At 47.3% G+C, this 15,295-nt stretch overlaps 1 non-coding gene across 1 annotated transcript; it reads right to left on the minus strand.

Moving 5' to 3' along the window:
• Positions 1-2,201: 2,201 nt before the first annotated feature.
• TRNAR-CCG (transfer RNA arginine (anticodon CCG)) lies at positions 2,202-2,274 on the minus strand. Its single transcript has one exon. It is a non-coding gene; the product is annotated as a tRNA-Arg (tRNA).
• Between the last annotated feature and the right edge of the window lie 13,021 nt (positions 2,275-15,295).

Genomic DNA, 15,295 nt, shown 5'->3' on the forward strand with positions numbered 1-15,295 from the left:
CCGTCTCACACACACAAAAAAAGTAGACAGAAAAAGAGATGATGCCACATGTCTAGTCGCCAGTTTGTGTTTGCTAAGGTCTTTTTCTTTTAAAAATCAGTATAAGTTAAGCAAGAATAAATGCTTCCTCAATGTGTGCAATTTTTATTTGTCAGTTATATCTCAATAATGCTGGGGAAAAACACTTTTAAATTTTTTTTTATTATTATTATTTTTTTAAGAGGGAGTCTGGCTTTGTCACTCAGGCTGGAGTGCAATGGCACCATCTCGGCTCTCGGTTCACTGCAACTTCCAGCTTCCGGGTTCAAGCGATTCTCCTGCCTCAGCTTCCAGAGTAGCTAGGATTACAGGCATGCCCCACCATGCCCGGCTAATTTTTGTATTTTTAGTAGAGACAGGATTTCACCATGTTGGCCAGGTTGGTCTTGAACTCCTGACCTCAGGTGATCCGCCCGCCTTGGCCTCCCAAAGGGCTGGGATTGCAGTTGTGAGCCATCGCTGCCGGCCTAAAATAATTTTTTTTTTTTTTTTTTTTTTGAGACGGAGTTTTGTTCTTGTTGCCCAGGCTGGAGCGCAGTGGCGCGACCTCGGCTCACTGCAACCTCCGCCTCCCGGGTTCAAGCGATTCTCTTGCCTCAGCCTCCCGAGTAGCTGGGATTACGGGCGTGCACCACCACGCCTGGCTAATTTTTTGTGTTTTTAGTAGAGACGGGGTTTCACCATGGCCAGGCTGGTCTTGAACTTCTGACCTCAGGTGATCCGCCCACCTTGGCCTTCCAGAGTGCTGGGATTACAGGTGTGAGCCACGGTGCTCAGCCAATAATTTTTTTTTTAAGAAAATATTTCTTTTTAGGGGGCAGATTTCGTGTTCACTTGCAAGCTCTCAATGACAGTGTTTTTTGCCTCGGCCTCCCAAAGTGCTGGGATTACAGGCGTGAGCCACCGTGCCCGGCCATTTTGGTTTTTTAATTTTTTTTTTTTTTTCTTTTTGAGACAGAGTTTTGCTCTTGTTGCCCAGGCTTGAGTGCAATGGCGCAATCTCGGCTCACTGCAACCTCCATCTCGTGGGTTCAAGCGATTCTCCTGCCTCAGCCTCCCAAGTAGCTGGGACTACAGGCATGCACCACCACGTCCGGCTAATTTTTTTTTTTTTTTTTTTTTTTTTTTGAGACGGAGTCTTGCTCTGTCGCCCAGGCTGGAGTGCAGTGGCGCGATCTCGGCTCACTGCAAGCTCTGCCTCCCGGGTTCACGCTATTCTCTTGCCTCAGCCTCCCGGGTAGCTGGGACTACAGGCACGTACCACCACGCCCGGCTAATTTTTTGTATTTTTAGTAGAGACAGGGTTTCACCGTGTTAGCCAGGATGGTCTCCATCTCCTGACCTCGTAATCCGCCCGCCTCGGCCTCCCAAAGTGCTGGGATTACAGGCATGAGCCACTGCGCCCGGCTGCGGCTAATTTTTTGTATTTAGTATTTCAACAGTTGGTCAGTCTGTTCTCGAACTCCTGACCTCAGGTGACGCCTCGGCCTCCCGAAGTGCTGGGATTACAGGAATGAGCCATGGCCTGGTTTTAAAATTCTTTTTAAAGATTGATACTTCATATCGATTTTGAATTTTTTTGTTTTTGTTTTTTGAGACAGGGTCTAGCTCCGTTACCCAGGCTGGAGTGCAGTGGCCCAATCATATTATAACTTACTGCTAATTTTAAAATTTTTTTCTGGGGAGGTTGGGGTTGGGGGTAGTGTCGTCTCCTTATGTCGCCCAGGCTGGTCTCAAACTCCCGGACTCAAGTGATTCTCTCGCCTTGGCCTCCTAAAAACCTGGAATTACAGGCGTGAGCCACCCCACCCCGAATAACAAGTGATATTGCGTTACATTCGTATAATGTGTAATGATCAAATCAGGGTAACTGGGATAGCTGTCACCTCAAACACTGATCATTTCTTTGTGTTAGGAGCATTCAAATATTTTCTTCTAGCTACTTTGAAATATACAGTAAATTACCGTTAGCTATAATTACCCTACTGTGCTTCCGAACACTAGGTCTGATCGTATTTTAGTACCCATTCGCTGACAGTGTTTTTAAAACTCTCAAAAGCACCTCTTCATTTGTGATAACGATAGCTGCCAAGAACCGAAAGAACCATCTCTTCATCTACTGTGCAATGATCGCCCTCTCTTCCACCAAAACTAATCTTTCGCGACCCAGATGGGACTCGAACCCACAATCCCCAGCTCCGGAGGCTGATGCCTTATCCATTAGGCCACTGGGTCACCACAGGATCCGGCTTCTCACACCCTCTCCTTACGCGATGCCATCATCACGCTCCCGCCCCCGCGCATCGCGGTCTCGCGCCGAGCCGCAAATGATTTGGCCGCCGCCCCCAGCGGTGGCGGCACGCGCCTGCGCTTTTCTGCGTCGCGGTGCCTGTCGGCCGCCTGGACTTCCCGCGCGCCTGCGCCGTGGGCCCGGAGCGGCCGCAAGGGCCCCGGAGCGCCTGCGCGTGACCCTCCGAGCCCTCCTGCCTGGTAACTGCATGGCATCCGCCCCGCCGGGTTTGGGTGCTATCCTTCCTGTCGGGTTCTTCAAGCGTTCTTAACTCCAGTTGTCCATTGGTCTCACCTGGGGAACTTTAAACAAGGTTCCAGTGCCTGCCCCATCCCATTCTAGTTCAGTTGACTTGAGCGGACCTGGGCGCTTTCATTTTACAAAGTTCCCCGGGACCCTCTGCAGGGCAGGCGGCGTTGGGAGCCACTGCAGATCTTGAAATCCTCCCGCAGCCTCCCTCTCCCGCCAACCTTTTTGTCCCTGTCTTCTGTTTCTTTCCCGCGTTTATTCAGCAGAGATTAATGTGATAACCTGTTATGTGCTGGGAACTGTTGGGCTCCTGGGTGAACAGGCTTTTCCACCCCACGAGAACTTCAAATCTAACCTCTGTCCCTACGGCCATTCACCTTCAGCCGTTTTCCTCCCCCTGACTCTTCTTTCCCTCTGGAGTAAAGGGAAAATGAACATAACAAAGTCCCTAAGTGCAAAATAGTACGGGTTTGGCTCCCCCCACTCCCCCAACCAACATCCTGAAGTTAAGTTTTGAGTAAAGATTTGGAGACTTTCTGGTGCCATGCACACTATCTGTATGCTTGTTGCATGTAAAGATGCTGCATTTGTGACTTTTACAAATACACAATTTCGTTTTCTTCTTAGACACGTAACACTTGTTCTTCACAAGTTTGTATAAAATATGGCTAAGCCGGCCGGGCGTGGTGGCTCATGCCTGTAATCCCAGCAGTTTGGGAGGCTGAGGCTGGCGGATCACTTGAGGTCAGGAGTTGGAGACCAGCCTGGCCAACGTGGTGAAATCCCGTCTCTACTAAAAATAAAAAAAAATTAGCCGGGCGTTTTGTGGCGTGCGCCTGTAATTCCAGCTACCAGGGAAGCTGAGGCAGGAGAATCGCTTGAACCTGGGAGGCGGAGGTTGCTGTAAACCGAGATTGTGCCACTGCACTCCAGCCTGGGCGACAGAGCAAGATGGTCTCAAAAAAAAAAAAAAAAAAAAAAAAAAGGGTAAGCCAAGTAAAGAGACTGGAAATTGGGCCGGGCTGGGTGGCTCACGCCTGTAATCCCAGCATTTTGGGATGCCGAAACGGGCGGTTCACTTTAGGTCAGAAGTTCGAGACCAGCCTGGCCAACAAGGTGAAACCTAATCTCTACTAAAAATGCAAAAATTACCGGGGCGTGGTGGCGAGCGCCTGTAGTCCCAGCTGCTTCGGAGGGTGAGGCAGGAGAATCGCTTGAACCGGGGAGGCGGAGGCTGCAGTGAACCGAGATCCCGCCACTGCACTGCAGCCTGGGTGATACAGCAAGACTCTGTTTCAAAAAAAAAAAAAAAAAAGGGCCGTGCGCAGTAACTCAAGCCTGTAATCCCAGCACTTTTGGGAAGCCGAGGCTGGCGGATTACGAGGTCAAGAGTTCGAGACCAGCCCGGCCAACATGGTGAAACCCCGTCTCTACCAAGAATACAAAAATTAGCCGGCTGTGGTGGCGCGTGCCTGTAATCCCAGGTACTGGGGAGGCTGAGGCAGGAGAATCGCTTGAACCTGGGAGGCAGAGGTTGCAGCGAGACGAGATTGCACCACTGCACTCCAACCTGGGCGATAGAGCAAGACTCTGTCTAGGGGAAAAAAAAAGAAAATCGAAATTCTGTAAGTCGGAGTTAACCACTCCTACAAAATGTATTAACATTTTGGTGCACATCTTTCTAATTTAGTCTGTGTGTGATGTGTCACTTAACTCTTTTGTTACCCTTGGCCTGTGAACTCTGAGGCATTCAGGAAATGCTTTTCATGAAAACAGGTTATTTATTGCGTTGACATTTGCACCGATGGTGCAGAAGCAATAGCGGGTGAAATAGCAAATTTAAGGCATTTGAACTAAACTAATAAGAGTCATATTCTTTACCTTTGTGCACTGGCAGAGGGAAAAAGCCAGGTTTACTGTAGCATATCCTTGGTGATGCTGTAAGAATAATTAAGTGTATTAAGTTTCAACGCTTGAGTGCACAGCTTTTTAATATTTTCTTTGACAATGGGAAGTATGAATAAATCACCTCTATGCATACCAAAATACAATGGTTTTTGCTTGAGTAAAGCACTTGTGGGATATTGGAGTTGCACTCCGAACTAGCTGCTTTTCAGTCGTACCGCATTTTCATTGAAGGAACAACTGACCGACAAACTAGATTATTCAGAGTTGGGCATTTTGCAGATATTTTTTAGAAAATGAACAAAGTGAGCATGTCGCTTCAAGGAAAACAATTTACACTGTTTGTGGCTAATGAAATAACTTACATTTTCAAGGGAAGGCCGGGCGCGGTGGCTCAGGCCTGTAATCCCAGCACTTTGGGAGGCCTAGGAGGGTGGATCATGAGGTCAAGAAATCAAGACCATCCTGGCCAACATGGTGAAACCCCATCTCTACTAAAAACACAAAAATTAGCTGGGCGTGGTGGCACGCGCCTGTAGTCCCAGCTATTCAGGAGGCTGAGTTAGGAGAACCTCTTGAACCTGGGAGGCGGGGGGTTGCCGTGAGCCTAGATGGCGCCAGTGCACTCCAGCCTGGCAACAGAGTGAGACTCCGAGTCAAAAAAAAAAAAAACTGTCAAGGGAACATTTAAAAGCTTGAAACCTTGTATCCACCACTGTAAGCTTCATAGCTTTCAAATACTTAAAGACATTTCTGTTTAATGAGTGCAGTGTTTTGATGTTATACAATTCAATGTGTCAACACTTGGAAGATCTGCATACCTCTTAGTGTAATGTGTTTCAAATGACCAGTGCATAATGTTGGATATTCCTGCATGGGTAAAGGTAAAATATGCATCCAAGTGGAGTACAGACTAATGAGCCACCACCACACGGCCAGACTAGTGGATTTTAATGTAACAGAATACAGAAAGTTTGGCGATATGCTCTAGTTTTCACATTGCAGCATATTTTCTTAATTAACTGACTTTATTATTTTTTAGCAGTTTTAGGTTTGCAGAAATATTGAGTGGAAAGTACAGAGGGTACCTGTATATTCCTTCACTTTCCCTCACCAATTTCCCGTTATTAACAGCTTGCGTTAGTATGGTATATTTGTTACAACTGATAAACTAATACTGATACATTATAATTAACTTCATTAACAATATAATAATTAATATTAATAATATAATAATATTTAATATACATTATTATGAAAGTCCATAGTTGACACTATAGGGTTCACTCTTTGTATTTTGCACTCTATGGCTTTTGACAAAGGTATAATGTCCAATATCCACTGTTACACTATCACACAGGATAGTTTCACTGCCTTTAAAATGCCTTATTCCACCTATTCATTCTCCCTTTCCTCCCCTGAAACCCTTTCCAACCAGTAATCTTTTTTTTTTTCGAAATGGAGTCTCGCTCTGTCACCCTTGCTAGAGTGCAGTGGCGCAATCTCGGCTCACTGCAACCTCCACCTTCTGGGTTCAAGCAATTCTCTCTTCTGCCTCAGACTCCCAAGTAGCAGGGACTATAGGTGTGTGCCACCATGCCTGGCTAAATTTTTTTTTTTTTTTTTTTTGAGATGGAGTCTCACTCTGTCACCCAAGCTGGAGTGCAGTGGCTATGAGCTCGGCTCACTGCAACCTCCACTCCTGGGTTCAAGCAATTCTCCTGCCTCAACCTCTGGAGTAGCTGGGATTACAGGCACATGCCACCACACCCGGCTAATTTTTGTATTTTTAGTAGAGATGGGGTTTCTCCATGTTGGCCAGGCTGGTCTCAAACTCCTGACCTCAGGTGATCCACCCACCTCGGCCTCCCAAAGTGCTGCGATTACAGGTGTGAGCCACCGCACCCAGCCTATATTTTGTATTTTCAGTAGAGACGGGGTTTCACTGTTTTGGCCAGGCTGATCTCAAACTCAAACTCCTGACCTCAAGTGATCTATCTGCCTTGGCCTCCCAAAGTGCTGGGATTACAGGTGTGAGCCACCGTGCCCGGTCTGCTTGTTTTTTTGAGACTGGTTCTCACTCTGTTGCCCAGGCTGGAGTGCAGTGATGCAATCATGTCTTACTGCAGCCTCCAACTCCCGGGCTCAAATGATCCTTCTGCCTCAGCCTCCCAAGTAGCTGGGATGACAGGCGTGCACCACCACGCCTGGCTAATTTTTATATTTTTTGTAGAGACCAGGTTTCACCATGTTGCCCAGGCTGGTCTCAAACTCCTGGACTCAAGCAATCTGCCCACCTCAGCCTCCCAGACTGCTGGGATTCTAGGCATGAGCCACCATGCCCAGCCTTCTTTTCTTTTCTTTTTTTGAGACAGTCTTGCTCTATTACCCAGGCAGGAGTGCAGTGGCTCAATCTCAGCTCACTGCAACTTCTGCTTCCCAAGTTTAAGTGATTCTCCTGCCTCAGCCTCCCTAGTAGCTGGGATTACAGGTGCATGCCACCACGTCTGGCTAATTTTTGTATTTTTTTTGTAGAGACGGGGTTTCACTGGGCTGGTCCTAAACTCCTGACCTCAGGTGATCCGCCCGCCTCGGGCTCCCAAAGTGCTGGTATTACAGGCGTGAGCCACCATGCCTGGCCCAGCCTTTTTTTTTTTTATCATTGAATAATATTCCATTGTATGTTTGTATACCAAGGTAGGAGGATTGCTTGAGCCCAGGAGCTTCGAGACTAGCCTGGGCAAAATGACAAGACTCCATCTCTACAAAAAATAAAAAAATATATTAGCTGGGCATGATGGTGCATTCCTCTACACAGCTACCTGGGAGATTGAGGCAGAGGATCACTGGAGCCCAGGAGTTTGAGGTTGTTAGCAATGATCACGCCACTGCACTCCAGTCTGGGCAACAAAGCAAGATCCTGTCTCAAAAAAAAAGGAAAGAAAAGAAAAAAAATCTGAAAAAGAAATTCCATTATATGGATGTACCACAGTTTGTTTATCCATTCACCTATGGAAGCACATCTTGGTTGGTTCAAATTTTGGCAATTACGAATAAAGCTGCTATATGGGGTGGGGGGAGGGGGGAGGGATAGCATTGGGAGATATACCTAATGCTAGAGTTAGTGGGTGCAGCGCACCAGCATGGCACAAGTATATATATGTAACTAACCTGCACATTGCGCACATGTACCATAAAACCTAAAGTATAATTAAAAAAACAAAACTAAACTAAAAAACTAAAAAGTAAAAAAAAATAAATAAATAAATAAAGCTGCTATAAACGTTGTGTGCAGGTGGAGGTTTTTGTGTAGACATACGTTTTCAACTCACTTGGATAAATACCATGGATTGCGATTGCTGGATGGTATGGTAAGACTATGTTTACCTTTGTAAGAAACTGCCAAACTATCTTTTGAAGTTGCTGTACCATTTTGCATTCCCACTAGCAATGAATGAGAGTTCCTCTTGTTTCCATATCCTCACCAGAATTTGGTGTTGTCAGTGTTTTGCATTTTAGCCATTACAATAGATGTGTAGCGGTATCTCATTATTTTGATTTGCAATTCCATAATTTCGCTGTGAGGTGAGTTTCTTGGTTGGAGCAGTGTTGTCTGTCTGGGAATCCATGACAGCATAAAAGACTTGCAAAGTGAAAGGAGGGGCCGGGCGCGGTGGCTCATGTCTGTAATCCCAGCGCTTTGGGAGGCCGAGGTGGGCGGATCATGAGATCAGGAGTTCAAGACCAGGCTGGTCAACATGGTGGCCCCGTTTCTACTAAAGATACAAAAATGTAGCTGGGCGTAGTGGCACGCGACTGTAATCTCAGCTACTCGGGAGGCTGGGGGAGGAGAATCGCTTGAACCTGGAAGGTGCAGGTTGCAGTGAGCCGAGATCATGCCACTGTACCCCAGCCTGGGCGACAGGGCAAGACTCCGTCTCAAAAAAAAAGAAAGTGAATGGATGGTGGTGCTGGCAGCAGAGTGACACATTGGAAAGTAAATATGGCCCAATCCAGATAAAATGTCTCTTCCTCCTGATCTATTATGGAAAGGGTCCAATGTTATTGTCATGATCACCAGGTAACTGAATGGTCCCTTCAGGGTGTGAAGTCAACATCAGGGCTGATTGGGTCCCCAGCAGGAATAGTAGCCAGACCAGACTCAGTAGTAGGAAGTGAACAGCCTCTGTCTCTGCTGCCTTGGCCATGTGGTTCATGATCCCATCAAGCAAGCACTAGCCTGGCAGGGGAAGGAGGATGATGGACATCTACAGAGCAGGCCATCATGCCCACCTGAATATTAATAGCCTATTCCACAGTGGAGGCCTTTGGGTGAACATCCGTATAACTCAAATCCACACCTTCTAAGTTCATTCCAAAAGATCCATACATCTACCCCTTCTCCAAACCACCTTTGTTGTCAATCCTATCTTCCTCTCACAAATTCCTGACTGTATTGTTTATGACTCTTTTGGTTGCAAGAGGCAGAAGACCCAATCCTAAGTTGGCTTATGAATAAAGGAATTTGCCACCTCAAATAAGAAGGCTGGGTGCAGTGGCTCATGCATGTAATCCCTGTACTTTGGTAGGCTGAGGTAGGAGGATCACTTGAAGCCAGGGGTTTGTGTAACCAACAGAGGGAGACCCCCTTTTTCTACCAAAAAAAAAAAAAAAATTAATTATCCAGGTGTGGTGGTGTGCACTTGTAGTATCAGGTACTTGGGATGGTGCGGCAGGACAATTGCTTGAACCCAGGAGTTTGGGGCTGCAGTGAGCTATGATTGAGCCACTATACTCCAGCCTGGGTGACTGAGCAAGACCCTGTCTCTAAAAAAAATAATAATAATAACAAAAGTCCAGACCGGGCGTGGTTGGTCGTGCCTGTAATCCCAGCGCTTTGGGAGGCCAAGGCCGGTGGATCACCTGAGGTCAGGAGTTCGAGACCAGCCTGGCCAACTCCAGTAGAGATGGCAAAACTCTGTCTCTACTAAAAATACAAAAATTAGCTGGGCATGGTGGCAGGTGCCTGTAATCCCCGCTACTCGGGAGGCTGAGGCAGGAAAATCGCTTGAACCCAGGAAGTGGCTGTTGCAATGAGTCAAGATCAAGCCGCTGCACTCCAGCCTGGGGAGACGGAGTAAAACTCTGTCTCAAAAAAAAAAAAAAAAGAGTCCAGAGATAGGTCTGCCTTTCAGATGTGTCTTGATTAGGGGTTTAAAAGAAATCAGCCGGGTGCGGTGGCTCATGCCTGTAATCCCAGCACTTTGGGAGGCCGAGGCGGGCGGATCACAAGGTCAGGAGATCAAGACCATCCTGGCTAACACAGTGAAACCCCGTCTCTACTAAAAATCCAAAAAAAAAAAAAAAAAAAAAAAATTAGCTAGGCGTGGTGGCGGGTGCCTGTAATCCCAGCTACTCGGGAGGCTGAGGCAGGAGAATGGCGTGAACCCAGGAGGCGAATCTTGTAGTGAGCCAAGATCGCGCCACTGCACTCTAGCCTGGGCAACAGAGTGAGATTCTGTCTCAAAAATAAAAAATAAAAATAAAAAAAATAAAAAATAAATAAATAAATAAATAAATGCAATAAAAGAAATCAGAATCTGGTGTCTCTCTTGAACCTGTTCTACTTTGTTCTATTGTCGCTCTATTTTCAGACAGGCTCCAGGCTCTTTCCTTACAGTGGTAAAATATTTACAGCAGCTCCAGACTTTACATCCATTATCATAATTCCAAGTGTAGAGGAAGTACATCTCTCCCCTATTAGTCAAAATCCCAGGCCTGATGCTTACAGGTCCCTATTGAGTTATACGCTCTCCATGAAACCATCCCTGTGACCTAGGGGAAGGGTTTCCTCCTTGGCTTATGCCAGTTAGAGTCCACTCAGGGTATGAAGTCAACCTCATCCAACCACATGGACTGGTGTGGGTGAGCTCTGGTTCCTGCAGGAAAGTTAGGAATTATTCTTTTAATAGAAGTGTGCATATCCGCTGGGCAACAAAAACAAAATTAATGACCCTTATACCAACCAGCCAGCTAAACTGGTTTTCACTGTTTGGGAATCAGTGTGGATCTCACCTCAGGATGTCTGCTCTTTCAGAAAAATGTGTACCAGCTGCATGCTTCAAGGTTCTACCCACTAGGGAGTTTGACTACTTACTTTCCTTCAGAGCTGTGTGTTAGTCCATTTTGTATTGTTATAAAGGAATACCTGAGGCTAGGTAATTTGTATTTTTTTAAAAAGGGGAGGTTTAGTGGCTCATGGTTCTGCAGGCTGTACAAGAGGTATGGTGCCAGTATCTGTTTCTGGTGAGGGCTTCAGGAAGCTTCGAGATGGAGTCTCACTCTGTCACCCAGGCTAGAGTGCAGTGGCACGATCTCGGCTCACTGCAAACTCTTCCTCCCAGGTTCAAGTGATTCTTCTGCCTCAGCCTCCTGAGTAGCTGGGATTACAATCATATGCCACCATTCCCAGCTAATTTTTGTATTTTTAGTAGAGGCGGGGTTTCACCGTGTTGGCCAGGCTGGTCTCTAACTCCTGACCTCAAGTGATCCACCCACCTTGGCCTCCCAAAGTGTTGGGATTACAGGCATGAGTCACTATGCCCGGCCCAGGCTCTTTTTAACAGTCAGACTTCAGCCAGGCACAGTGGCTCACACCTGTGAGCACTCTGGGAGGCCGAGGTGGGGAGATTGCTTGAGCCCAAGAGTTTGAGACTAGCCTGGGCAACATAGTGAGACCCCGTCTCCATTTTAGAAAGAAAAAGAAAGGGCCGGGTGTGGTGGCCGGGTGTGCTGGCCTGTAATCCCAGCACTTTGGGAGGCGGAGGCGAGTGGATCACGAGGTCAGGAGATGGAGACCATCCTGGCTAACACGGTGAAATCCCGTCTGTACTAAAAATACAAAAAAAAATTAGCCGGGCGTGGTGGCGGGCGCCTGTAGTCCCAGTTACTTGGGAGGCTGAGGCAGGAGAATGGTGTAAACTCAGGAGGCAGAGCTTGCATTGAGCGGAGATGGCGCCACTGCACTCCAGCCTGGGCGACAGAGCGAGACTCTATCTCAAAAAAAAAAAAAAAAAAAAGAAAGAAAAGAAAAAGAAAAAGAAAAAGAAAGAAAAAGAGTCAGATCTCACAGTAACTGACAGTCAGAACTCCCTTGTTACCATGGGGAGGGCACCAAGCCATTAGTAAGAGATCTGTTCTCATAACCCAAACGCCTCCCACTAGGCCCCACCTCCAATACTGGGAGTCAAATTTCAACATGAGATTTGGAGGAAATAAATAGCCGAACTATATTAGGTTGCCTACATGTAAGGCCATCGGTCAGGAGCAATCCACTTCAGCTAATGTCAACATAGTATGCAGAGCGCCTAGCTTGACCTTCATCTTGCTGGTCATTGATTGTCCCATGAGGCCACAGATGTAATCTGTTGGCAGGAGTCGGCAGCTGGGAACATAAGTCACTTGTTCATGCAGTTTTCTTCTACCTTCTGGGTCCTCTTGGTCCAGGTCCCTCCCATCCCACTTCTACTTCGTTATGGAGTGCTGCTGTGCCCACCCAACTTCATGGGATCAGATAATGCCCAATTCGTCATGAGTAGCTCACATTACATTGGTTTTATTTTGTTTGTTTTTGAGACAGGGTCTTGATCTGTTACCCAGGCTATGGCACAGTGGCATGATCACATGGTTCACTGCAGCCTCGACCTCCTGGGCTCAGGTGATTCTCCCACTTTAGCCTCCTGAGTGGCTGGGACTACAGACACGTGCCGCCAGGGCTGGCTACACACCAAGCCTGGCTAGTTTTTTTTTTTTTTTTTTTTTGAGACAGGGTCTTGTTCTGGCACCCAGGCTGGAGTGTGGTGGTATGATCTCTGCTCACTACAACCTCCACCTCCTAGGTTCACGAAATCGTCCCGTCTCAGCCTCTTGAGTAGCTGGGACTACAGGTGCATGCCACCACGCCTAGCTATGTTTTGTAGAGATGGGGTTTTGCCATGTTCCCCAGGCTGGTCTCGAACTCTGGGGCTCAAGCAATCCACCCATCTTGGCCTCCCAAAGTCCTGGGATTACAGGCATGAGCCACCCCACCAGGCAGGTTACATTTTTATTTGGAGTTCAGTAGGTGATCAAGAGCTCTTTCTCAAAACGAGGATAGTTCTTTACTGAGGAGTCTCCATATGTGGCACTAATCTCTGCAGTTTCCCCAAGGATGCGGTTTTGCTTCTGAGTTACTGTTTTTGTGGGGAAGGGAGCACCAATGGCCTTCATTTAGCCAAGCCTGCCACAGTGACGCAGAGGGTAAGAAAGCCAGCGTGGGGGTTCTGCCAGCAGCTGGGAACATCCTTCCCACCTGCAGACTCAGGAACAGGCAAGTAAACCTAGGATGGGTTTGGAGACTCTTCAGCTGACACAGGGACCCAGGTTCCTTCCATGTTGCAGCTCTACCACCTTCCTCATAGGGCTCCCAGTGTGGCCAGGCTTGTCTGCTTCAAGCCAGGGAAAGGAGAGAGAGAGACACCGTTTTGTAAGCGCTAACCCATTAGACAAATGCATTACTTTCACTTGAACTAGACTTATGGCCTCACCTGGATCCAAGGAAACTGAAAAGTAGAGTCACTGGCTAGGTACCCGTCTACCAGCAACAAGTAGACCAAATGGAAGGTGAAACATGAGTTTTGGTGGATAATTAGGGATTGCTGCCACACTCAAATCAGAAAGGGCTGTATTTGGATGAGCACGGTGGCTGACGCCTGTAATCTCAGCACTTTGGGAGGCTGGGGTGGGCAGATCTCTTGAGCCCAGGAGTTCTAGACCAGCTTGGGCAACATGGCAAAATCCCATCTCTACAAAAAATACAAAAATTAGCTGGGCGTGGTGGCGTATGCTTGTAGTCTCAGCTACTTGGGAGGCCGATGTGCGAGAATCACTTCAGCCCAGGAGGTTGAGGCTGCAGGGAGCTCTGATCGTGCCACTGCACTCCAGCCGGGATGACAGAGCAAGACCCTGTCTCAAAAAGAAGAAAAAAGTGAGATAGTGGTGTGTTTGAGGGATGTTATATAGTTCACAGAACTGAAACATGAGTTTACAAGATGGCCTAGAAAGACAGAAACTAAAGGGCCTCAGCCTCAGCAGCTGGTGGTCCTATGTCTTTCAGCCAGCTCAGCTCCGGCCCCTTTCTTTCTTTCTTTGCATGTTTTCACTCAACATTCATATTTTCAAGGAAGAGAATCTGAATGGATTTTTTTTTTTTTTTTTTTTTTTTTGAGACAGCACCTCACTCTGCCACCCAGGCTGGAATGCAGTGGTGTAATCTCGGCTCAATGCAGCCTCCGCCTCCCAGGCTCAAGCCATCCTCTCACCTCAGCCTCCCAAGTAGCAGGGACTACAGGCATACACCACCATGCTTGGCTAATTTTTAATTTTTATTTATTTATTTTTTTAGACAGAGTGTCATTCTGTTGCTCAAGCTGGAGTGCAGTGGCACAATCTCAGCTCACTGCAACCTCTGCCCCTGCGTTTGAGTGATTCTTGTGCCTCAGCCTCCTGAGTAGCTGGGACTATAGGCACGAGCCACCGCGCTTGGCTAATTTTTGTATTTTCAGTAGAGACAGGGTTTCACCATGTTGGCTGGGCTGGTCTCGAGCTCCTGACCTCAAGTGATCCACCTGCCTCGGCCTCCCAAAGTGTTGGGATTACAGGCGTTAGCCACTGCTCCCAGCCTCTGCTAATTTTTTTTTTTTTTTTTTAATTTTTGTAGAGATGGTGGTTTGGAGGAGGGCATCTCACTATGTTGCCCAGGCTGATGAATGGATATTAAGAACTGAATGTTTGCATCCCCCTCAAAAATTCATATGTTGAAAACCTAACTCCCAGTATGATAGTATTTGGAAATAGGGCCTCTGGGAGGTTGAGATGAATTCATGAGGGTGGGGCCCTCATGATGAGATTAGTGTCCTTATAAGAAGAGACATCAGGCCGGGCGCAGTGGCTCACGCCTGTAATCCAAGCACTTTGGGAGGCCGAGGTGGGTGGATCACGAGGTCAGGAGTTCGAGACCAGCCTGGCCAACATGGTGAAACCCCGTCTCTACTAAAACTACAAAAATGAGCCGGGTGTGGTGGCATGAACTTGTAATCCCAGTTACTCGGGAGGCTGAGGCAGGAGAATCACTTGAAACCAGGAAGTGGAGGTTGCAGTGAGCTGAGATCGCGCCACTGCACTCCAGCCTGGGCGACAGGGCGAGACTCCATCTAAAAAAAAAAAAAAAGAAGAGACACCAGAGAGCTTTGACTTTCCCTCCTCTGCGCTAAAATGAAGAGATCATGCTAGCACACAATTAGGCGTGGTCATCTGGATGCCAAAGAGGGGGGCCCTTCCTGGAAACTGACCACTCTGGCACCCTTATTTCAGATTTCGTGATCCAGAAATGTGAGAAAAATAAATGTTTGTTATTTAAGCCTCTCAGCCTGTAGTACTTTGTTATGGTAACCTAAGCAGACTATGCTAGTGGACTAAATACATCAGCTAAAACTTGGTCGTAAATGATAGGACTTTTTTTTTTTTGAGACGGCGTATTGCATTGTCGCCTGGGCTGCAGTGCAGTGGCGCCATCTCAGCTTACTGCAACCTCTACCTCCCAGGTGTAAGTGATGCTTGTATCTTAGCCTCCTGAGTAGCTGGGACCACAGGTGTGTGCTACCACGTCTGCCTAATTTTTTATATTTTTAGGAGAGACAGGGTTTTGCCATGTTGGACGGGCTAGTCTTTTTTTTTCTGAAATGGAGTTTCGCTCTTGTTGTCCAGGCTGGAGTG

Source organism: Pongo abelii, chromosome 19, assembly GCF_028885655.2.
Source record: "Pongo abelii isolate AG06213 chromosome 19, NHGRI_mPonAbe1-v2.0_pri, whole genome shotgun sequence".
Classification (NCBI taxonomy): Eukaryota; Metazoa; Chordata; class Mammalia; order Primates; family Hominidae; genus Pongo; species Pongo abelii.